Source organism: Lepisma saccharinum, chromosome 5, assembly GCF_977018435.1.
Source record: "Lepisma saccharinum chromosome 5, izLepSacc3.1, whole genome shotgun sequence".
Classification (NCBI taxonomy): Eukaryota; Metazoa; Arthropoda; class Insecta; order Zygentoma; family Lepismatidae; genus Lepisma; species Lepisma saccharinum.
In genome coordinates, this window is record NC_139233.1 from 39,992,544 (window position 1) to 40,018,834 (window position 26,291).

A 26,291-nucleotide genomic window follows, 5' to 3' on the forward strand; every position below is an offset into this window, starting at 1 on the left:
TAACTGAGTAAAGGAGCTGAGTTACAGTTTCTTGGTTGAGAAAAGAACTGAGTTATAGTTTAATGATTGAAAAAGTATCTGAGTAACAGTTTGTTGATGGAAAAAGTGACTGAATAACAGTTTATTTATTGAAAAAGTAACTGAGTAACAGTTTGTTGATTGAGAAAGTGACTGAGTAACAGTTTATTGATTGAAAAAGGAACTGCGTTATAGTTTCTAGGTTGAAAAAGGAGCTGTTACAGTTTATTGGTTGATAAAGGAACTGAATTATAGTTTCTTGGTTGAAAAAAAAGAAAGTTAAAGTTTCTTGATTGAAAATGAAAGGAAGTTACAGTTTATTTGTTAAGCAGAGAACTGATTTATAGTTTCTAGCTTGAAAAGGAGAGGACGTCACAGTTTCTTGTTTCAACAAAGTATCTGAGTTACAGTTTCTTGGTTGAAAAAGTAACCGAGTTACAGTTTCTTCTTTGAAAAGTATATATTGTTAGTTGCCACTACTATTTACAAAACTTACGGACTCCATCTATAACACAAGAGCATCTCAAATACGATAAGAAACATGTGCATTTGAATAGTGGTACACGTGTTATTTGAGAAAGGACACTTTGACGGTGTGCCTGCTAGTATAGCACTGTTTTCATAGCGGTACTTCTATTTCCGTCCATTGTCTGACAGAAAAGTAAATGTCAGTGGCAACCTTGAATCAGTGCGGCATAGTTGCATACATACAGTATAGAAAGTGCCGTTTTCGAGGAAACGAGAACCGAGACGAGAAACGAGACCCCCAATCGGTAAACAATGTGAAAGTTATGAAAGTTTGTTGGTGCTACACGATGACATACCATTTGATTGTTTGAGTAAAATTAGATTTTTCTGGGTTGAAATTTTGATAACAGATATACACCTTTCAGCCTCAGTCAGGTATTGCATTTGAACGAAGTCGGTCAACATATTTCAGATGTCGGACGAGAAACATATTTTCTGAATGTTATACACATTCCAAATTATGTAATTTAGAGATATAATATACCTTGGAGTGCTTATCCAGAATTGAATTTGTGCGAAACCGATGTACCGATGTGTTTCAATATGAATTACTTTAAATGAAACTTTTAGAACATACTCTTTGCGAGATTGATGCACGGACGAGACATTTACAATTGACAATTTTCTGTGTGTATCAACATTTTGTCACTGTCATGGAGCCGTGGTGATCGAATTGATGTGACGTTTACCACTCGAGAGACCCAGGTTTGTCTCGTGGAGCATCCAGCCTCTTATTGGTTTGTATCTGAGAGCGACTCTAGGGATAAAGGCGGCGGGGACTGATCGAAAACACACCCACTATAACCGAGATCGAGAACGCGTAAGTCTTATCTCAACACCAATATGCGCCTTCGTGGTAAATTTCAATTTACTGAAGGTAATTTTTCTTCTTTTTACTTTTGTCGTGGTTATCATTATGTTCATTATATTTTGTTTTAGATGGGGACTGGTATTCCATTTCTCAGAGTTCTTATTTCTTTTACGCTTGAGAAAATAGCTGAGTTAGTTGCAGTCAAGGGCGCCCGCAGGTAGGGGCCAGGGGCGCACTTGCCCCCCCCCCTGCGATTTCTGGAAAGAGTTAATGTAATTCGAATGGTGAAATTTTAGCGATATTTTACAACAAAAAACATTGTTTTTGTGACTTACAAGCCTTAAGTCAGAGCAACAATTTATTATTATTATTGAAGTAGGGTTACATTTAAACTTTCAGTCTAATATCTACGTGATAAAAACAGCTTTTTGTCCTAAATGAATTAATATATTAAGTATACAGTTATGCTAATATGTATGGATATGCAGAATATGAAAATTATAAATGTATGCAATTTTTAAAAAATATAAGTAGTAGTAATATTAATAATAATAATAGCAACAATAATAGCAGTAATACTACTGCTGCTGCTGCTACTACTACTACTACTACTAATTATAATAATAACAATAGTTTCTTTGATCCTGCTCTTCCTGAAAAAAATCCTGCGAGCGCCCTTGGTTGCAGTGTATCAGTTGAAAAAGTAACAGAGGTACAATTTATTGGTTATGCAAGTAGAGGATAATTAGTTCAAAAGATAACAGAGTTACAGTTATGAAGTAACTGGGTTATACTTTATTTGTTGAAAAAGCAACCGAGTTAAAGTTTATTGGTTGAGTAAGTAACAGAGGTAAAGATAATTAGTGGCAAAGGTAAGGGAGTTACAATTCAGTTGGTTGAAAAGTACTTTTTATTTGCTGGAAAAAAATAACAGAGGTTTGGTTGGAAAAACAATAGTTGATGGAAGAAGTGACTCAGTTCTTTTGTTGAAAAACTGAGTTAATTTATTTGGTTGATAAGATAACGGTTTTTTTTCTTTCAAATTTCCAGTTGAAAAGGTCATCGTTTAGCTACGATACATAAGAGCTAAGAAGCTGTTTCGACACATCAACCGAAAGAAAATGGCAACTGATCGAATGCAGTGTCGTAATATACATCGCATGTTTCCATATTTAGACGTGAGCTATCCATGCTCACGGATAGTTCTTCCATATAATCCTCCGAAGCTTGTAATTGATGTCTATTGATTCATATTAGAATACACAGAAAACGCATGGGTAATGCATGAAGCGTGCAGGAACACAGCACAAAGGACAGTGACATCTCAGAGTTTCCAAGAACAGAAATTGACCACGTTAGAGTTCGATTGCTTTCATAAAGCCTCCTTCTCGCTGACCTAGGGAAACCAACCAGGACGTTGGTGCAGAGTAGAAAAGAATGGAGGAGGAACATAATATTCACATGTATTTCTATTTGACTCTGTTTTTCCCTGTGATGGGCATAAAGATGCTGATCGGGTGATTCTGCGTGTCTCAAGAGCAACTCGTCTTTGATGCAAAAGCCAACAGGCACAGGAAATATACGAAAGTCACGTGACTTGTCAGATGGAATGTTGTTCGTCAGGAAATCGCCTGTTCTCATTCCAAGTCGCAGAACCAACAAGAGCTACACTTTATTTGTCCGAAAATGATTCGCCTAAAAACGTTGAACGAATCGCTAAAATAATTATTGCCTTAATTACAAAGGCTACTATATTATACCTAGGTGTGTGCCGCAGTAGCTCGGTCGTTAGGGCGTTTGATTACCATGCGAGAGATCTGGGTTCGATCCCGACGGGGGAGAATTGGGATTTTGTCCACCTGTTCAAGCTGCTCCCGTGCCCGAACCAGTGTCCTATAAAGTAGGTACCTGGAGAACACTCAGGGGAGTAAAGGCGGCCAGGAGCGCGATACTGATCACATCATCCCCATCTTTGGCAAGATAGCACCACGTAGCACTTTGCTTTTTAATTTACTATACGTCCCGATTTTGTCGGAACAGAACTTTCCAATTTCTACGTGGACTTTATTTCAAGTTCCGTAGGGATGTAAATAGCTCCAATTTTTCTTGGCACAATTCATATATGTTATATTTTGTTATATGAACCATGGCTTATATCCTCTGTGTGTGTGTGTGTGTGAGGGAAGGGGGTTATAATTCAAACATGTGAGGTGATCCTTTTTCCACTACTCCATTCTCTGATCCTTGGTATCCGAAATTACTCTCAATTCCACACACTGGAAATGTAGCACTTTCTACAGTACATCTTCGCATGCAAATATCTAGTAGCAAAGTAATGTGTGGAAAGATAAAAATTAACGCTTTGTAACGCACTGGAAATTTCGTAGGATTTTTTTTTCAATTTGAACTGACATTCATATATTCATTAACTCTTTCAGGGGCAAGGATTTGCTCGCCACTGCACCGGTTGAGGGGCGGTGGTTAGTTGCAGTAACCACATATATTGGATTTTTGTGGGGCTACATGCAGATGTGGTTAGCTGTGCTGGCCACAGATTTATTTCGTATACTTGCCGGTAGATCGCAGCACAAGAAAGTTATTGCATTCTGAAAAGATTACCGTGAATAGACAGCGGTCTTGTGCTTGGCACGGTTGGCTGTTTTCGCGTGTTTGTGACATATTTTAACTTTGATGAATGGATCAGTTGTAAGGAAAGCTTTGTTGTACATTTAGTGTCCGTTTTTTCTCTCTGCACGCACTATTGTTGATGGTAAGAAGTATATAATGCTTTGTTGCGTGTTGTTTGTTGAAATGCTATATTTTGCATGTGGTTAGCAGCGATAACCACGGCACATACAAGGTACATTGCTTTGTGTTAGGAAGAAATGGCGTCCAATAATATTTATAAAACTACGATAGAACAGATTCTATTTGAAGACATTTCTTGGGACCCTGAAATTGACCTGGATGATTGTACCGATTCAGATGACGATCCAACCTATAAACCAAATAACACTACGTGCATCACAGCAGGAGAAAGTGACAGTGATAGTGTGAGTGAGGAGTCCGAACCTGTTGGGAATCAAACTGTTACCGTTCCTTCATCCCACATTTCAGTGCCGGTAGTTGTGCCACAAACTCCGACATGGATTCAGACTGCTTCCGTGCCTGACGTTCCTAACTTCATCGGAGATGGAGGAGTTTCGCAACATATACACGATCTGCAGAATCCTACGCCATATTCTTTGTTCTAGGAACTCTTTACGGACGATTTGGTAGATCACATTGCTTTCACACAAACCTTTATGCAACCCAACAAGGAAAACATTTTGTACCAACAAGTGGACAAGAAATTAGAGTAGAAAGGTTCTTCCTAGCTATTGAGAATATTGGTCGTCTGCTCCGGATTTGCATGATTCCTACAATTCATCCCTAATGACAGTCAAGCGCTTTTTATTGAGCCATTTACATGTAAATGACAACAATTTGATGCCCACGAAGGGGGAATACAATTTTGATAAACTGTACAAAGTAAGACCTTTGCTGAATTTGATAGAAGAATCATTTGCAAGGTCATACAAACCTCATCAAAAAGTTGCTGTAGATGCATAATTGTCATGCAAATTACCTTCGAACTAAGTGAAATAATATTAAAATTCAGACTTTCATCTCCACCTGTGAAGTAATTACCATAATTTGTTTGAGCACTAACTAAATGCTACAAATAAAATACATTTTCTTGTCTCTCTCTGTTTTGCTTGCATTTTGTGCATCTCTGTATATGCAATTGTGTGTGTGCAGTGGTTAGCATCAGTAACCACATTTGATGACGTCATATCTAGACAAACAATGATCACGGTTTGATGTTATTTATAGAAATGATATTACAATTAGCATAAGAATTACCATTAGCATTATTTTCAAAATTGAAGTGCAATTTCTATTTGTGCCCCTCAAAGGGGTAAAAAAAACGTGGTTACCACAGGAAACCACCACCCTTCAAAGAGTTAACAATCCCAATGTTGACTAAAGAATAGCTTAGTCATTCTGCTACTTTCAATTCTTCATTAGCGTAGTCGCGTAACTCTTTCTCTTAACCTTCCCGATGGCGCAATGGTAGCGTCGTAGCCTTGTAATCAAGGAGTCCCGGGTTCGATACCCGGTGAAGACACATAGTGTGGTTCGGATCCCACTTTAAACTGTAGGTTTGGTCCCGATTAGCCTATCTGTGCATAAAGTGGACTCAAAACACCAAATCAACAAAATCTAAATGAAACAGGTCCGAGTTCAAACTAACCGTCAAAAGACATATGCATGTGAAAATACAATATAATATTTATTTTTAGGTAGTTGTGATTTTTTTTTGTACATTAAAGAAAGACAAAATGACGGAAGTAAAGGAACAACTCCAATGAAACACTCATGTCTTTTCGAGAATTTGCATTTCTAGCCAAACAAGGTTCCGAGTTCGAGTCCTGATCAAAATGGGTTTTGTATGTTCATTCATGTGTTTAATGTAATCATAAATTGTTGTCATGAATAATTAACCTACAGAGGAAGAAAATTGAGGCAATTACTAATAAAAACAATAGCAAACCAAATTTGATCTTAAAACCCTGGTTTTGCGCCACATATTCCATCACGGAAACTGGCACATTAAGTAGGTGTAGACACGCTTCGTACAATTTGATGATATCGAGATTACATAATAGATGTGCATGAATCACGCAGCCACTGAACTGGATTCCAATTCCCATTTTATTACTAAATTCTAAATTAGCATAATATCACAAAGTTTATCTATTCATAATGTGCGCTGCTTTGGTGCACTTTGTGGATTGTTTCGTTGGTTTGTTCTAATTAATGTTGCATTAATCAACTTCGGGTTAATCGCGGCAGGGAAAGTGGGAAAATGACAACGAAGCAGAATGAGGGGCCTTTGGTTCTCGATTAAAGAAACTCTTTCTACATGCAACTGAGTCGCTGCGTAAAATCGCTGAAAATGTCATTTATTTATTTCTTAATTTTGCTTATTTTGTATTACCTTTCTAGCACTTGCGTCAACTAAGGCGATGGGGATGATTAATGAAGTTATCAAATGGATGATATGGCATGATGATCCATGCCTTACACAAAATTCTAAGTTGGGACTAATGAATATCGATTCGTCTTATAACATTGCACAACAAATTTGAAGATATTTTCTGTCCTTTAGATGAAATCCTGTGATTTGGACTAAACAAAGGATACAGAATTGAAGTGTGAAAACCGTAGGATACTATCACGCATCATTTCCATTGGACAGCCACCTTATTCATTGCTACAAGTATGTGTGAAAGGCATATTACAATACACTGTACAGTAAGATGACACGCACCTTCTGCCTTTAGGGCTTTTTGTTAGTCCGGTTACAACCCTTTTATCGGACTTCTCAATGGCTTCTAAGGGTTAGTAGGACCAAGCCCTTGCGTGGTCTGTGGTGCAGGATTTATTTTTAATTATCACCTATGCAAGGTTGAAATGAAAGATCCTTAAGATCTTTTACTCGAAGATTTATTTGAACTTTTGATGTTATACAAACACTTTTCCAAACAGACAATTCACCCGGTATAACTTGTAGGCCTAAACCTATTAGTTATACCGAAGTTTATAACCCTGGTCTTTTGATGATGCAGGAGAACACCTTATTCAGAGTTGGGTTTGTGAATATCCGCCAAAATGGAGTACAAGTACACCAGCCAATCCGAAGATTGAAGCAAGATATTCCCCAACGTCCCCTGAACCATCAACCTTTCGGCAACCAGGAGAATGTCCCGCAGACTCACAAAAGTCTAGCTCTTTTATATCATATTGTTGTTTACAATTTACCATGGTTATTACATAGTTGTTTAATATTTCTATAGTTTCAACATTTAAGTTAAACAATTCATTACCCATTGTAACATTAACAATAACACATTTTTAAAGAAAAGATTTCAACATAGATTAATATAATACAGATTGAATAGTCTTTTGCTTGAAAAAGCATGTGTTGATAGGGGCGACACAAAGAAAGCATGACATGTGGAGCATTTACGTTTGTACATATCTCTAGGGGTCTTCCTAATGATGACCAACAATAGTCAGCAAGCATACTGCCGTTCCAAAGCCTTCTGAAGCGCTTTTCAAACACAGCAATGTTCAGATGGAACCTTTCCCCATGTCATCACTGACTCCTCCCAGGTTTTGTGGGAAAAAGCCCACACGTGAGTCCAGAAAGTGTAATTTGAGTATCATGTGGCATCCCATGACATGAAATCAGTGCACCATGTCACGAACAATGGCTTCATAATTTTGTTCTTTCAAATTACCCAGGAAATTAGAGCACACCAACTTGAATTCCTGCCAAGCTGCTTTGCTGGATCAGAAAGTGTAGAATCAAACGCACCATCATGAAGAACGGTTCTAATTTGTGTGTTAATAAACACACCTTCCATTACCTTCGCTTCACTTAAGCGTGGGAATTTTTCGGAAGTACCTGAAATTGGCCCTCTCGGCCTAGTGCTTTTACGAAGATTTTCATCAAACCAAACTTAATGTGTAATGGGGCAGAAAGACATTCTGATTAATTGATTGTATTAAAATTTTTGGTTACTTCGGCACGTGAGGCCGTTTTGTACCCCTTTGTAAAATATTTATACTTAAAATGTTAATACAAGGGTTGTAAAAAGCGCAAGGTTGTAGACAAGACAGAAGCAATACGTACATTAAAAAGTCGAATTAACTAAAAGCTTCCTCAGAGACCAGATAAAACTAAAATCATTGGATTAAACACTGTCGTCATCTCCCAACAGGGATGAGAAACAGTAGTTGAGATTAGAAGTTTGCCTGAGGAAAGCAAAAGCGGCACATTCAGCAAGAACATGTAGAATACTTAAAACGATATTACAAATACAGCACATGGAGGGTTCAACCTTTGCAGCAAGTGACCATGGGTTAGACGGCTGTGTCCAATACGCAGTCGAATAAGAACTTCTTCTTGACTAGCGAGAAAGGGAGGTACGCCATGCACCTATGGTGGGTTTAATCGCGTGAACCTTCTTCCTCGTTGTCGCATCCCAACATTTCAGGGCTTGTCAATTGGATATGTTCTTGACGCCTGTCGTGGCGGCCAGTGTTTACGGACATAATGATTATCTCTGTCCCACATACAAAGGAAGCACATTATTTCATGTAACCTTCTTGCATACATCTTATACTGTCATACCAATGTATAATTTCGAGCATTCATTCTTTGTAACACAGGAGAAACACACTTTCGGCTATTGTACCATACGTTTCTTATGTAACTTTCAAATTTTATGTTTTTAGCTAAATGACACCTGATATACGGAAACAAATTGCAGATTCGTTTTTACCATGCACAAATACATTAGAATCACACATTTTCATCTAAAGGACAAATTTCGTGGTGTGCAGTGTAATTTGTCAGGTAGTAGTTTTTAACTCTAAACTTTTTCAAGGAGTTCTGGGTTGACAGCATGTCTGTTCTTGCCTTTTTGGCACTTGGCAGGCCGAGCGGAAACGGAGAACAAGCTTCGCGCTATTAAGACCACCAAACGTGCATGGTGCTCCTCGTTCCGTCCCTCTCGTCGAGAAGAAATTCTTCTAACACGGATGCGTATTGGTGGACACAGCCGACTAACGCATGGTCACTTGCTGCAAGGACTGGACCCTCCGATGTGTCGTGTTTGTAACGTTGTTTTAAGTGTTCGGCATATTCTTATTGAATGTACCGACTTTGCTATCCTCAGACAAACTTTTAACCTTCCCAGGTGTTTGTCATCATTGTTAGGTGATGACAACAGTGTTTTATCGAACGTTTTTAGATTTTTGCAAAGAGCTGGTCTCTTCCACATTCTCTGACTTTATAAAGTGTTGTGCTTGTTTTGTGCAGGTCTTTTTACAACTTAGCAGTTTTAATTTTTCCCAAGGGGCTTTTTACACCCCTTATTTTAACTTTTTCAGTCAGAATTTTAGATAAAGGGAAAATTCCCCGTATACATAGAAGAGTGCAAAATGACCTTAAGTGCCGACGCACTCAAAAACCTTTAATTCACTCAATCAATCAATGTCTGTTGCGCGATGATGATTCGATGAAAACCACCACTCCAGTGAACTTTCTTGACAATGACTCTAATATTAGTAAAGATAACATTTCCGTACGAGTAGCTGTTGTTACGTAACAATTATTGAAACCTTTTCTGGAGGTCTCACGGCACCCAGCTGTTGTTTGTTATGGCTGGGCCTGGGGGTATGACTCACGCTGCTGTCAATACTCAACCGTTCCCGAGAATCCAGGTCCACCAGGCAAACCTAAGCAACAATTTTTTTATTTGGGTTGCATAGAAAACAGGCTTTAAGATGTTACGATATCGTAGGTCACGTGGCCCACAAACTACTTTCTCTGAGTTTACTCTCAGTTTACTTGACACTGCTACCCCTTTTGAAAATGCAATCTCTTACACCATTTGCGCTGATGTGGTGTATTTCACTAAGAAAAAAATTGCAATTTATATATTTTTTTACACTTGTGCACAGTGAGTCATGTTATTATTTGCTTACTGTAAGGTTGCACGTATGCCTGCATGAATGATTTAGCACCTTTTATAACTATACGGAACAGCTTGGTTGTCATACACATATTAAAAGTACAATGTTAATGTTTATCATATATATATACAGGGTGTCATTTTAATGGCGCCCACGGACCACGGGAACGTATAGAGGACATCAAAACAAACAACTTTTCTCAATAACATTTTCCTCGTTGGTGCGTCGATTCGACGCTACAGCAGTTCAAAAAGGACCGTTTTGCCGCCTGGATGCTGGCAACCCAACACAACATTTAATCGAATCTGTGACGTCATATCCTGCGGCGAAACAGCGCACGGCAGGGTTGCAAGGAACACACAAATTTTGTGAAAAAAGACAAACTACCAACCACTTTATTAGCTGTAAAACGAAGCGAGAAATGCGTCCAGTAGACCGAACATCAGCAGTCATCTCAGGAGAAGGGGGAAGTGACCCAACGATATGAGAAATGGTAAAAAAAGTATTCAAAATTAAATATCAATGTCGGATTTTGTCTCAGCCTACATGTCAAATATCAACAACAATAAATTTTACTGGACTTACAGCTTACACGTGGCTGTTTACGCCCAACTACATGTCAAATATTTGCAAATCTCGTTCGTTGTATGGTTGATATCAAATTTAGAGGTTTGTGTCCAGATGCCATGTGGTACTTTTGTGTTAATAACGGAAGTATCCGAGTTTCACGTTGTAACATTATGATTAAAACAAGTACAACCACACTAACAATCTAATCATGAATCAGTAGCGAATATACTGCCCTGTTCACAGTTGAAAACTATTACTTGTACATTTATATCCGGTGCATAGATAAACACATAGTCGTCGGAGAGCATGTATTACTACTACTACTTATATCCCTATATTTTCAACTACTTTTGCCACTTGCCTCATAATGATCTGAATATACATTATATTATGAATTTTGAGTTCTATCATTTCTATTTTGTCATCCGTTAAGTGTGTCACAGACAACTAGTATCAGAAGGACGAAGTGGATAGACTAAATTGTAGATGCCAACTTGGTAACTAGATTTGCAAATATTTGGCTTATAAGCTGAGACAAAATTCGATATGACCACTTCCACTTGAATTCTGTTTTCTTTCTACCATTTTTCGTATCATTTTTTTACTTCCTGTTAGGTTAAAGAATGTTGTTTTCTTGCTTTTGTTTTACGGTACATAATGTGGCAGATTGTAGCTATGTGATTTTTCACAGAATATGTGTGTTCCTGGCAACCCTGGAACGCATCGCTTCACGACGGGATATGACGTCACAAATGCAATCAAATGTTGTGTGTGGTTGCCAGCATTCAGGTGGCAAAACGGGCTTTTTTGAACGATTGTAGCGCCGAAACGACGCACCAATGAGAAAAATGTTACTGAGAAAAGTTGTTTGTTTTGATGTCCTCTATACGTTTCCGTGGTCCGTGGGCGCCATTAAAATGACACCCTGTATATACTGTATATATTGTGCTAAGCAAAATATAGATCTGGAGATGGGAAGAAAAGTTAGTAATTTCCTACCTAATTCATATCGGCAACATGTAAAACAAAGAGAAATTGCCCCTGAGTGCCAGTTAAGAAAACGATAATTATATTTTGTTTCTGTCTTGGTGGATGTGATAAATTTAAGTTTTCTTTAATGAATATTTATTATATCGAGACTTTACATGCGATAGAGATACTACCTTCGAGACCAAGACGAGATGAGAACGATAAACTCGAGACCAGAACGAGACACATTTCGTCATCCACGATGTTTGTGTCAAGTCTCCTCTCGCTACCATCCCTAGAAAGGTCGTAACCAAGGAGTGGATTGATGGGGCTGCAACCTCACAAATAAATGAACGAGAAAATGAAATTGTGGGACGTTGCATACAAATCATAGAAATACAGTCTATACATATCTTGAAAAGTACAGAATTATCACACAACAATATTTTGTTGTATAAAACTATTTTAGTAATAATTCACCCTAGTAGCCCACCACGAAAGAAACAACCACTTCCTCCTCAAACGCACGCTTGAAAACCTTACCAACCTTTCTTGCGTATAAGATATACACTAGATTTAGCAACCTCCAAAAATACGCCACTGCTTCCTACTATATATAAATGATATTTGTTAACCAACAGTATTCAGAAGTCGCGGTGGTATGGCTTCTGACTTCCAAGAGGCAGACCCGCGTTCGATTTCCCGGTTGGGTGATTTGGAACGCAGCTCTGGGGTTCACCCATCCTCTAATCAATGGGTACCTAGATGCAATCCTGTAGGTGGGGTAAATGGCGGAGATATTGAAAGTGTGGTACCCTACCTCCACACCCACATTCATTTACTCATCTCTAAATTAAAGCCAGTGTGTACACACCCTTGTAAAATCAAAACGTATAGCATGCAATCCAAGCTCGTGCATTAATCCAACGATGGATTAAACAGATTAAAACAAAAAGTTTAATTTGCATTATTTCAATGGCGTACCGAAAATGGAGAAAAAAATAAGTAAAAAGTGGGGCTTAAAGCTCCGTAACCTCCTTACAAAAATCCAGGGTGCGCCACTCTACGCTGTATGGAACAATAATAATATTACAGGACAAAGAGATACCGAAAGAACCAACGTGAAATCAGTTTATGCTTTGTCTTGCAAGCTAAAGTGCCAGGGAAAAACCCATCCTCTACATTTCTCAGCCAAACGTGGGAGTAACGAAGAGAGTAGGGATCCGCCCTCCCTTGCCCCCGTCGGTGTGCAAGCTTGCTTTCCTTTGCGTCAGTAGAAAGTTTTTTCTCGTCCGGCCGCTCACACGGGGAAATCGAGACTGGCTGTGCTTTCTGACAGCGTGGCTCGATCCGAGCCCACCTCCGCACAACATTAACATCGATTTTCGTGGCGTGTGCTGGCTGCCTGTTCTCGTCTGATTCAGGAGATATTTTCAGGAAATCTGCCTTGCATGAGATCCCGAACGCGGAATGCTTATTATTTATTCTGGATCTGCATGCACACCCACAAGCTGCTGTTCCCCTGTGTGTTTGTCATGTCAGTCAGTTACCTTTCAGAAGTCTCAGAGTTACTGTTTCATTTAGTTGCTAGAAAAAGTAACCATGTAACAAATTATTTGGTTGAAATGTAACTGAGCTACAGTTTATTGGTTGAAAAGTAACTTAGGTATAGTTAATCAATTGAGAAAGTAACTGAGTTATAATTTATTGGTTTAGAAGTGATCGAATTACATTTCTTTGGTTGAAAAAGTAAGTAAGTCATTTTGGTTGAAAAAGTTGAGGAGTTATAATTACTTAGTTGAAAAAGTAAGCGAGATTAGAATCGTAATTGCGTCACAGTTTGGTTGAAAGATAACTGAAGGTATAAAAGTAGTTTAAAGAAAGTTGGTTGAAAAGTGAATGAGGTACAGTACCTTGGTTGAACAAGAACTGTGTTTTCAGTTAATTACTTGATAAAGTCAGTTAAATTGGCTGCACATATGAGAAAAGAATCAGCTTTTTGTGATTTGTCTTTATTTCACATACTAAGATAACAAAAATATGGAATGTATAATCAGTGTTGTAATTTTGAGTTTAAAATCTTACAGTAAACATGCACTAGGACAATATTGCTCATTAATTCTCAGAAGGTGGTAAGTACCAAGTACAAGTATGAAGGTCAGGCTGCTCTGCGTTTCAGTCCTATACAAAGGCCAAAGTAGCGTATATGTATAGGCAAATAACAACATGCCCTTACAAACCTAAATCAGCAATTTTCAATTCATTGCGAAATAATCACAAATTATTCCTGAAACGAATGCTATATTCCATTTAAATACTAGAAGTTTCATGTATGGAGAAACGATCTCCTAAATTGAGTGAGAATACGTTTTCTGGAATGATTAATGGGATAATTTGACTATTTTTCAAGCAGGACCCATTCTCCGAGGATACATCAACACTAGGCAATCCAAGGCATCTGGCGACACCTTGAGTGAGAACGAGGCAAAGGAGTTAACCTGAACCCCCTCCTGCTCCCTAAAAGATAGGCAATAGCTAGACTAAATGGTTAATTCATTACTCTATCCAGCCTTGCTGTTACCTAACCACTCTGTGTGGGTTCTAGCACTTTAATCCACTACCTCCAAGAATCTAACTGCATTTCGTTTCACTTGTCTGTTTTTCCGAGACTCCTTTGTCTTGAAAACAAACGACGGTAACACTTTACTATACCTGAGACGGATTCCTTCAAATTTACAGGAGAAAGTACTTACGGAATTCATTTTCTGGAGTGTTGTTGATGTTCCGGAATGTAGTTTTGGTCCATTTTAATGCGAATCCATGTGGTTTTATACGAAAATCTCTCTCCAACGTGCTATTTCTGCTCCCGCCATTTGCTTTTTACGAGAGCGCGATATTGCTGCTGCTACAAGCCGATGTTGTCCGTATATGCTAAATTGAACGAAAGGAGTGCTAATGGAACCTAACCTAACAGGCCTAACCTAACCTAGTAGGCATACCTCGTAAGTAAAAAAGTCAATTTAAAATTCCTAAAGTGTTTTTAATGTTAAAAAAATTATTTCGGACGCGCTATTGCGATCAACGGTAAGGTACCGCCATGTTGTGTGTGGAAAGAAACAAGAACAGTAAGTACTCGTAAATGTAAGAAATATACATTATTTTCGTTATGAATTCCATTATTTCACCTAAATAAGTGTTCCGGAATGCAGAATAGTACGTTAGCAATGTAAAAAAGTGCGAAAGGAATCATTTCCAGGTGTCTCAGGTATAGTAAAGTAGTACCCAAACGACTTTCCCTCAAAGTAAAGGCTACGCTGCCTTCTTCATTAAACCTTCCTACTGAATCACAAAAACCCACTCCTCTCTCGAGGCTTGGCTAAAATTTATCGATGGCCTTTTAGCCGTGTCATCTATCGGGCACATTTACGAATCAGGGAAGGTCACTTGAAAGAACCCCTTTCTGTTTTCCCTTGATGGAACCTGCCCCGTAGCCTCGAAACCAAAGCTCCACATTGTGATAATGGAAATAAAACAATTCAAGAAGTGAAATATAAGGGAGAAAAAGATAGCATAACAGTCACAGTCTGCAATGCGACAGAAAATTTAAAGAAATAAGTGATTCACTTGAAGTATACAAGGGATATATCCTGTCGATGAGGCAACCCTCTTGCATCTGGGCCAATGTCGAAGTGCGCATGTGCGGAATTTCGACCACCCCGACATATGAAGAGCTCCCCAGACGTAACTTGTGCTGCAGTTCTGTGACGTCTATGGCCGTACCGACGGGTAGTTGAGAGGGGAAGTGGCCACAAGATTAAGTACGAAGATTAGCTCGTGGGAAGTTTGAGAGGCAAATACTACAAGGATGAACTTGTACCTGAACCCTCTGCTAAAGTAGACCTCTATGTTGTGGCTATTATTAAGTTGTTGCGCATTTGTTTTCACACTTTTTTTCTGGCCAGAAGACGAAAGTTATGGTCTGCATCGGGGTTTACAAGAAAAAAGAAAGAAAGAAAGAGATTCAAAGGCACGTTGCCAACTTCGCATACAAGTCTCTCTTTCTGACCCTTGAATGCAAGGAAAAATATTCTTGTTACTTCAAATTCGTTCCTTTTCTTTCTATGGTCAATTTGATTAAGCCAGTTCTAGATAGTGGCGGGTCATTTTCTTTTTTTCAGCTGTCTCCAGAGCCGTAGGGTGTGAGGGGTGAGCGGGGGCCATTGCCCCGGCTTTGAGTCGAGAGCCCCGAAAGAGCCAAGAGAAAAAGTTGGAAAAAAGGAGACGAGACGCATGAAAGTGACATTGAACAAATACACTTTTATAGTACACATCAGACTGGGTGAAAGAGTAAATTGTTGGGAGAATATTAGTGAGGGATGCTTACTTAGGTGCAAGGGTGATCAGAAAAGAAGGTTACAAAGGCTGTAAATAAATAAACAGGGTACTGTTTATAGTCTGGAAATGAGTGTGTGGGTTAAAAGTGGATACATGGTACCACTGCTGCACATAATCACCGTTCCTGTTGAAGCACTTATCACATCTTGAGATTAAGTTGTTCGTGCCGGTTGATCAAGATTTTGTGTCATGATTTCGGTTCCATGTGGAGGCAGCAGTTTTCAATCCTCATTAGTGTCCAGGAACGTGTTCCTTCTGATAACCTCCCACAAATGCTGAAGTGTCTGGTTGTAACCTATAAGCATCGGCATTAACAGTGCGTCCATGATCGTGCTATTCCACCAGCAAGACGCCAGACGCGTCCCAGAAAACAGTATCCAGAACTTTTCTGGCTGATGAGATCACTTTGAACTTCTTACAAAGGCACGACACAATTTTTCTACATGCTATCTTTACATCAAATCTTCACCAAACTTCCACCAGTTCGCTATGAATCTGGACAGCCGAAACATTTTAGTCCACAACTCTCACTTTCGTCCTTTACCAATTTTTTAAAAACGTGCGGCCACATTGAACAGTCACTGCGCAGCTTCTTCTGGTCAGAACGGAACCCGGCTACACGTGCAACGAGATATACATGTTATCAGTACACTCACATATTTACTTGACTCTGCTGCAACTACACTGAAATTTATGGCCCTTGTAACTTTTTCTTCTGATCACCCCTAGTAGTTAGATACTTCACAACCACAACTACTAGTTCTGGAAGTGCTACTCTCCCATGTTACCATGCAGGATGCACAGAATGAGCAGATAGGCTTGACAGTTTAAAATTTTAGTATTAACTAATCCAATGCAAAATCGATCTTTGTCTAGTTATTTTAGTCAGTAGTACGTTTACTCGAAAAATGTAAACCAGCTTTGATTATCGAAAGCTTCAATATTTGAATTTCACAACCTCCAAAATTGTATTACAAACTTGAACTCTCTCCATTTTACATATTATCCAGAAGTTACTCTGAGGGTAGGTGGGTGGATGGAATAGTGCCTCTGCATATTATTTCTCAAATTAGTGTTGGAAACTAAATTGCAACTTTTATGTAAGATTTGGCGAATAATGTTGGTGCCAAAGCTGCCACAGGTTTTACGAGAAGCTAGTGCGAAGGCTCCAAGGATGCAATCATGCTTCAGTCATGGGGTGGTGGGAGGTGAGTTATGATGGTTCTGGAGACAATGGCCAGGATCTCAGCAACACTCACTTTGATGGCCAGGAGTGAAGCTTTCAGCACGATTCTGCACCAGCTCATAAGACTCGAACAACCCAGCAGAGGCTTGACGCAAATGTGCCCGACTTCTTTTCCTCAGATTGGCCATGTTCCAGTCCTGAACTCAACCCTCTGGACTACAAATTGTGGCCTGTACTTCAAGATATGGTTTGCAAGAAGAGACACCTCAGTATTGCCAGTGTGAAGCTCTTTCTTGTGAAGTTAGTGGCAGATTTCCCTCTCGACATAGAGCGTAATGTAATTGATGAGTAGCCACACAGACTTACTTAATGTGTGCGGGGCTATAGGTGGTCATTTTCAACAATGATTAATTCTTTATGTACACAATATATCCCTGTAACACACATGGGATATTACAATATCTTAAAGCATCTTCTGTTATTTCGTTCAAAACCTTGTGACAGTATTTATGGTAAGTCTGGGTACTTTGTGCAATCCGAATTTATCAAAAATAATTCTTCACTTTTTTTTCAGAATTAAAGATGGCTAAATGTTTTAAGAAGCGAAGCCAGATTGGACAAATAGGTTTATATTCTGTGACTTGGTTATTGTCATGAAATATAGTGAAATGGTGTACATATTGTTAGGTGTACATATTGTTAGGTGTAACAAATTATTGTTTAAAAAAGAATTGCCCGATGGGTCATTTGACACTTATATAATGTCTTATGACATGGTTTGGTTCACGCAAGTACATGTATTTCAAGTTTACACTTTTGAGTTGCTATATGTCTTGAAAGGTGAAATTGTTTTGTCAACATCACACTTCGATGTTTGAGAGTGTTGATCCAGGAGTGCCAGACTAGAATCCAGAATAAAGCATTCCTTGTATTGATTCTCATGCATTCATCTAATTGTTAGTGAATTTAATTGCAGCGACAGAAAACTCCGTGGCACAACAATACTTTGAGGTCTAAGACTTGCCTAGCGGTTTTTCATTGGGTGACTCGCGGTCAGTGCATCGAATCCCATCGCCGCTGTTTTCTGGCTTTCGAGGCCGTATAACTGTACTGTTGCTTTCAAGTAGTTCCCCTCAATAATGGGTCAACACTGAAATTTTAGAAGTCCGGCCGGGGATCGAATATGAAACCAGTCGCACCAAAGGCAACAGCACTAACATTTGGCTACACTTGACTTCATAGAGAGGCAGAAAATAGAGGAAGGTCGAAAATACAATAGAGTGCACTACCAATTACTCTGACAAAAAAATGAAAGTGGCAAATAATTATTTCAAAATCAAGTCTTGCTTTAAACAATCTAAGAAAACATGCAAATTTCTCACCAAGTCAATAAGCAAGAGAGGCGTATAGTCGCCAAAAAGCGGCCAATTATATCAAGACAGTCGTATTTTGCGACTTGCGACTGCTAATTAAAGCATTGCATTAAATTCGGGTGTATCATGCCAAATGGCGGACTGTAGAGCGTCATCGATACAATTGTTTACCGTCTAGGGATCGCTAATGCATTCAGCTGTTAGGAGCTATAATTTCATGACGCTACGTAATATGTCAAGCGATAGCGCTGCAGAAATAATAGTTTCGTTTGTTGCCCCAGCGTAAGTAATAAAAAAAGTAGACTGTTAATGTTACGTCTGAGTTCTTGGTCACGAATACATCTGTGCTTTGTGAGAGCTAAAAGCAGTTCTACCTAATCTCAATCTAAATGGATGGGAGGGGAAAGACATCGATCCGCGTGATTTTGAAACGGCACGGAGTACAAGTGGCGACAGTGCGGTGGAAAAAGAAAGTTGCAATCCTTGGCCTTGGGTAAGCTTCAGAATGGATATGATGCTTTTAAAATCTAACACTTAGCTAGGAATTGGTTGATTCCATTCAAACCTGGCATTTCGCTAAATAACAGTCTATGATCTCAGTAAAATCTGGCATTTATCTAGGATTTTGAAAATGACATTAACACCTAGCATTTACCTCCAAACAGGCTGGTCCTAATAAAACCTAGCACTTTGCTAGAAACTGGTCGATAGCATTAAAACCTGACATGTACCTAGAAACCATTTAAACCTACCATTTCTCTAAGAACACGCTGGTGTCATTAAAACCTGGCAATTAGCTATAAACTGGTCGATACCTTTAAAACCTAGTATTTAGCTAGAAACTAGATGATGCCATGTAAACAGGCATTATGCTAGAAACTAGATGATGCCATGAAAACTGGCATTATGCTAGAAACTAGATAATATAAATGAAAACTGGCATTTAGCTAGAAATTAGATAGGGCCTCCCCGATGGCGTAGTGGTAACGTCGACGCCTTGTAATCAAGGGAGGCACATAGTTGTTCGGATTCCACATTAAACTGTAGGTCCAGTCCCGATTATCCTATCTGTGCATGAAGTGGACTTAAAAACAAACTCAACAGCTAGAAACCAGATGAATAATGAAAAACTGGAAATTGCAGAGAAACTAGTGGAGGACATTAAACACTTGCATTTGGATAGAATCTAAAACTTAAAGTGAAAAAGTGGCATTTCAAGTTAGAGACGGGAGACTTCCGTTTGATTCCTGGAATGATCCGGTGGGAATATTTCCGATAACATACCTGCATAAATGGCTCTGGAATTCACCCAGCCTCTCATCATGGGAGGGGAAGGTAAAGGCGGCCCAAAGATGATGCTGATCACCACATCATGTCCTCTCGAGAATATGTAGAGCCCTACCTCCATACCCCGAATGTGCCGTCATGGCACGGTGCAATACAATACTGGGACAAATTGAATGATGTCATTAAAATTCAACCTTTAGCTAGAAACTAGATGGCGACACCAGGACTTATTAATCATCTTTCGAAGTATAATGTTATTATTGAAGGGTTACATTAAAGCACTTTCATTGGAGTTATGATAGTATTGATGGAAACTTTTCAAATTGATCAATCATTTAAAAATGTAAAACTCTCCCCTGTGCATTGCACCATACCATGAAGCCGTATCTAAGTATGAGTGACGACACTACGTTGCTAAAATAAAATTCCAGTTTTTGGCCTTGGGTAAACTTAAACATTAAAAATTAATATTTAGCTAGAAAATCGGTCTCGGTCATGCCGGGGTGATGTGATCAACACCACGACTCGGCCGCCTTTATCTTCACTATTATCCCCAGGTACCCACTGATTAGAGGCTGAGTAAGCCCGGAGTTGTACTATTCAGAACAATGTAAAAAAAATCGTCAACCCCATGAATCTAACTAAGTTCTCCCGCGTGCCAGCCAGGCACCCTACCAGCTGGACCGTCGAGCTCATTCATAAAATATTCTAAATCGTCTTTTTATTCTTTCTTTCACTTTAAACGCAGTTGTCTTTTAAAAATTGCAATACGTGGGATATATATTTTTCACGGGAAAAAAAATCAAAATTTAATAACTCTGTCTGATCATGTAGTTATGGCAACAATTGCCAGTTGAATTGGAGCTGAGAAGTGATATCTTCTGGAGAATTTCTCTCCTCCCTCCATCATTTGCGTCATGGTTACGCCCCTTACATTTACCAATGCCATCAATTGGAAAATTGACACATCCTTGCTAGAGGCAAGGCATATGGTTAAAAAGTGAAAAATGTTATATTTTAGTGACATAAAATCTTGATTGGCAACACTAGCAGTCCAGAATTTTGCCGGAAGATGAAGTGTTAATATTACACGTAAGTACTCTTGCAGTAGGGAGGAGCCAGAAAATAAAATTCTTTGTTCATTTCTTAGCATTCTGTATCCGTCATTTTCACCAGCCCCCAACCATGCAATGGGAAAGCCGTATTATATTCCCAACGTGTCATCCGTCCAAAACAATATCACGAACTTCCTATTTCCAGGAACGGTTTAAGGCATGCCACAATGCATATTGATTTATTTCGCCAAAGTTTAACTGGTCTGTGACTTTTTTGCGTGCGTCTTTCAAATTTTCATTGCGTTTTCTTGTAACGTTCGGATGAAGCATGAATGATTTCAAACAAAGTTCGTGTATTTAGTTGTGCAACAAACGTTTAGTTGTCCCGCTTCTGTAGATGTGACTTTGAAAGCATATGAATTTTTATGTAGAGGAATAGAATTTTAAAGAGGTTGTGGGGTGTTTGGACAAAATTTAGGAGTATGTTGAAGATTTAGAGCCGGGCTGGTCAACGCGCCGTATTTGTGTGAGCGCGCTCTCGTATGCACGTGTGGACTGCAGAGCGAGCAGTGGTACTGTAGCGTTGTAAGAGGGGAGAGAAGGTGGGAGGGACCGAGACAGGAGGCTTCGACGGTAGCGTTCGTGCAGTGGGAAACCTCTCATCTGATTCGTGGGTGACAGTGCAGTGTGGCGATGTAATGATTACTGAAGAAACATGAGGTGTTCTGTGAAATGGAGGGCGCCTTCCTCAACGCAAGCGGGGCTCACACTTCTGCTGTGCTTCTTACTGGCGGGAAGCTCGCACCGCACGGAGCGCTCACTGTCCTCAACAAATGCAAGAGAGATGCTCTAGCCTTATTTAGAAGACATGGTTTGGAGGAAGTCGGAAGGAATTGAATTTAGAGTGAGTGTGTGAAAGATTCAGAGTAATATAATTTAGAGGAACTTCATGGAGAATACAGAAGGACAGCATTGGGAGGAAGTCTGTTGAGGATATAAATGAAAATAATTTAGAGCGAGTCCATAGAAAATTTAGAGGAATATAATTTGGAATAATATGTAGAGTGCGTGTATTTCAAAGATATTAAGGGACAGAACAGAGTCTGTGAAAACTAGAATTTAGATCGAGTCTGTAGGAGATATATAGAGAAATAAGTGGATATATATGCAAGATTAGGATTTAGATATAGAGAAATAGAATTTAGAATGTATCGGTAGAAAATTTTGTTGTCCGTGGAAGATTTAGAGGGACAGATTTTTCTGAACAGTCCCTAACATTTCTACAATGGTGTCAGCATGTTGTAGTTGTTATTAGAGATAGAAATTCAACTTTTACCTCGGCCACTTAATTCTTCCATAAAGAACACCATTAGTACCTAGGTAATAGCGCCAATTGGCAGTGGGGTGAGGGGCTGATGCAGAGCCAATGTATACATTCAAAAAGCTATATACTTTTAAATAACATTTGTTAATATATATACTAGTGTCCAAAAGTTAAACATAATTAGTGGAGTAGTTTGTTGGAGCAAACGGATTTTTTGTAAAAATCACAGGTGTGTCGTAGGTTCGATTCCCACCACCGGCAAAGAAATTTCACCTGAAGACGAGAGAAGAGGTGCTCTTTAGAAACGTACTCTTAGAATATGTATAGTTTAAAGCGCTAGACAATGGACAATCTCTAATTAACATTGCATGATAATGTAAATAAACATATTTTATGAAACTGTAAAGGCATCATGATCCTCAGGGCTCAGATTTTTATGACGTCAATTTTTATTCTAGACCGCGTCTTTACAATATTAATTCAGCAAACAAAAATCCATCGTAATTATCATAGAAACACACCTTCCAAGATACGGAGACTCAGGCACGTCAAAATTCCCTTTAGGTCTAAAATATTACAATTAAGTAACAGTCATATGTTTAGTTACAAAGATTGCAAATAACATTAACGATTTATGTAGTCGTCCAAATGGAAAGAAGATGTGTCAAATTCTCAGCTTATTTCATACGAGTAAGTATGGAAAAATAAGTTCTCAGACACTTTCTTTTAGATTTAATAAGGAAATGATTACCGCAAGAAGAATTTTCTATGTAGAAACTTTTTATTTTAATTTGACCCTATTATATCGTGATAACGTGTTTGTGACGTGTGAAAACAGCCTAAGTGGTAATGTACTCAGAACCTTCAGTCAACCAATTAACTGATCGAAAAGTGTATTTTTTTTCAAAGAAGACATTCAAGTGTCTACCTCTCTTCGTGGTAGCTGGAAGCTGAAAGTTCATGAGAATTTTGTGTATGCAACCACATTCGGGTGTTTCTCTTATTGTATGTTTTCAGTTGTGTGCCCAAAATTTTTGAAAAGTGGAAGGCATATGGCCGTTAGGGTGGGTAGTAAGGACAAATTTTTGCCATCTTTAATGCACCCGACACACGTTTTAGGAATGCCGGATCGAGGGGGAGTTATCACCGCACAAATCCCTCTTCGGCACGACACTCTCTGCTGCCCTGTTTTGTTCTTATAATTACACTAGCACAGCGTCAACTTATATTATGTGTGCAGTAAGTTTTAATCCTTCACATGTGTTTCGTTCCTTTCCTTCTTGATAAGGAATTCATGTTATCAGCGTTAGTGTCAATGCTCGAAATGGAAGAGAATGGTATGCTCCAGCTACGAAAAATTACCCAAAGCATCTCCCCTGCTGTCCCATGTTACGTAAAATATAGGAGTGTCACCGCCCCAAGCTAGGCCGAACGCTCAAGCAAACTTCCCCATCTAAGAGTTTCCACTTCTAGGACTGATTAATAATGATAACGAACAACGATATTTTCATTTAGAAGACCCTATTCCCGTTAGGGACTTGTCTCCGTATTAAATGATGGGCACAAGAAGCCTCCGACATAATTTTATCACTGATTGTTCATGTTTATCATATTGCTAAAGAATTAGAAAAATATGGAAAAGAAGGTGAGGATAAGTAGCATTTACAAAGAGCCTGGATGTTCTGAGGTAGGTCGGTGCGCAGATGCTAAATGGAGTCTGTGGAAATAAGCATCCCAAACGGTCTAAGAAAATCGAAGTGGAGAAATTCGGGCCTCTCTGGATTTTTAAAGGGCACCGGTAAGATCCGTATCGACATGAAGACAACTACATGTATGAGCACCCGTAGAAAATTTTTCAAAGGGGTGGAAGTGGAGTTTAAAATCAAAATGCTGGGTCCATGTATCTATATTTAAAATCTGTGAAGTCGTTTACAGGCAATCGTGAAATATGCATGTTTCAAGAGAAGCAGAGAGACAGAAATAAAAGAAACCCGAGGGAAAGAGAAAGTTGTGAGGAAGGGTATAAGAAATAAATAAAATTAACTCTAGAAAATAAGAGAGATGCAAAGGTAAAGGTTGATAAATCAAGAGCTCCAAAGGGATGAAAATAGAATAAAGAAGAAAGCAAGACAGAAAAAGAGAAAGTAGTAAAATAATTAACGAGCGAGGGGAAGCAACAATAGATTAATTCTTTATAGAATCTGGAAAGTAGTACATAAATGCAAGACAAATGAATATTAAATAAGCAATATTTCCATATTACAACTGGGGGTCAAATCACCCTCCTTGGACGTCCATAACAGACATATACAGATATGTACCTGGTCGGGTGCCTAGAGTAATCCAAACTTAAAACTCATTTGTAATTGTTTTTTGAACAACCTCCTGCTAGTCATCCTGTCGACGTGTGAGAGCTTCCGGTATAAGAAAACCAAACCAACTTAAGTACAGAGAAGACTCAGTTGAAGGTCTGCAAGAACAGGTATGCGCGTGGAAGAGAATGCTGACAAGCGAAGGATAGTCAAGGACAACGGACACATGTTGAAAGGTAACATCCAGATAATATGAATGGCTCGACAGACCAACGTGAGTAATGAACATTCAAACAAGAGCGAAGAAGTGGCAGAAATGTGATTTCAATGTAGGAAAATAGATTGAAGCAGTGCGAACTGACCATACGAGAAGAAGGACAGGGCGTGTGAACAGACCTTTGCATATGCCAGCAGGAGACCCATACAGTCAATCATAATCACGTTTCTACATGTAACTGTAATGTTTTATCACTCGAGAAATGGGTCAAAGCGTGTTGTGTAGTGAAAAAAGTAACATGAAGAGAAAATAGTTAATATTAATGATAATAGTAGAGAAGCAACACAAAACATGAAAATAATAAAGGAAGATAAGTCGAAAAGTCGATCTCGAGTAGATGAGGTAAAAATAAAAGAAGACGGTTTTCTGGATCTTAAGTACACACAGGACACGCCTTTCAATCGATTGTCAGCACCGAAGAGGGTAACTGCTTCTCAAGTTGTATATTTCGGAACCATATTCCATTGAACGAGCATGAGTGTTTCATATAGTAGCTCAATGCTTGCTTAAATGAATATCGAAAACTATCTTCATTCCGATCGTCTTGAGAATGGTGTTACCAGAGGTGTGACTATTCTTTTTAGAAGATTAAGCATGGTTTTTTATGGTGGGGTAAAAAATTTAAATTCCGTAACAGCAACAAAACTTGAAATCTTCCCTCACATGCACGAGAGAGACGTGTCAAGTCTTAGAAACATTTTGAAGGCTACCATGTTAAAAACGATATAGATTATGTCAGTGAAGGCATTTTTTTAAGGTTTCACATTTTCTGATTGGCACACGTTTCCTATAGAGATTCATTAATGCTCTTGCATCCGCTACGGTCTAATGTTGAAAATGTAAATGATATTTTGCTTATGATTCAAAGATAATGGGTGAAATTTGTGTTCTTAATATTCTACAGATTGCTATAATTCATTGTGGAAAAGCTAAATATAATTTTGTATTTTAGGTTCTGCACCAGACACACTTCTAACAAATTATTTTTTTAATAGCCAAACTTGTAAAAACTTAATGATTCTTGATTATTATGTCTAAAATTTCGCTAGGAAAGCAGTTGTATATACGTATGGTATCTGCTCATACTTCCAAGGCAATGCATTTACCATACATAATTTCAGCATAAATTTCACTATTGTCTCTGGCAGCATGTGCTGCTTTATACATTTATGGTGCATGTTCTTCTGTAGAGTTAACCCATAAAAAAAATTGCAGTAATTAACGAGGTTGAAAAATTGGATGATGTAATATGTTTCTTAATATACTGCAGAATATTTTCAAAGGAACAGTCCTGCCAAAATCCTATTACTTTCAAGGTCACCCTTTATAAAAGCAGTTTACTGGTACATTTTTTAACTGGCATCATTTATCTGCATGGACTAGCCAAAGAACATGGTAATTTTGCATTTTTGTCAACACTGTCAAGCATCAGTAAAAAGTAATCGTAAAAACATATTCGAAGTTGAAGTACATAAGAATATTAGCATAAAATTTCTCAAAATTGAACAGCTCGTTTCTGTAATTACAAAAAAATTGTTTTAATGAAAAATCACCACCAGCTGATGTTATTGTTGTCACCAGCACAGAATCGATA

The 26,291-nt window shown here is 38.6% G+C and overlaps 2 protein-coding genes across 3 annotated transcripts in view; one reads left to right on the top strand and one right to left on the bottom strand.

Annotated features, from left to right (window-relative positions):
• Nucleotides 1–26,291, top strand: part of osi (electron transfer flavoprotein regulatory factor orsai) — a 125,619-nt gene that overhangs the window by 95,005 nt on the left and 4,323 nt on the right. The gene's annotated exons all lie outside the window — the stretch shown is intronic.
• LOC145987780 (synaptotagmin 1-like) overlaps nt 1–26,291 on the bottom strand; it is a 102,770-nt gene that overhangs the window by 76,070 nt on the left and 409 nt on the right. The window lies entirely within an intron of this gene.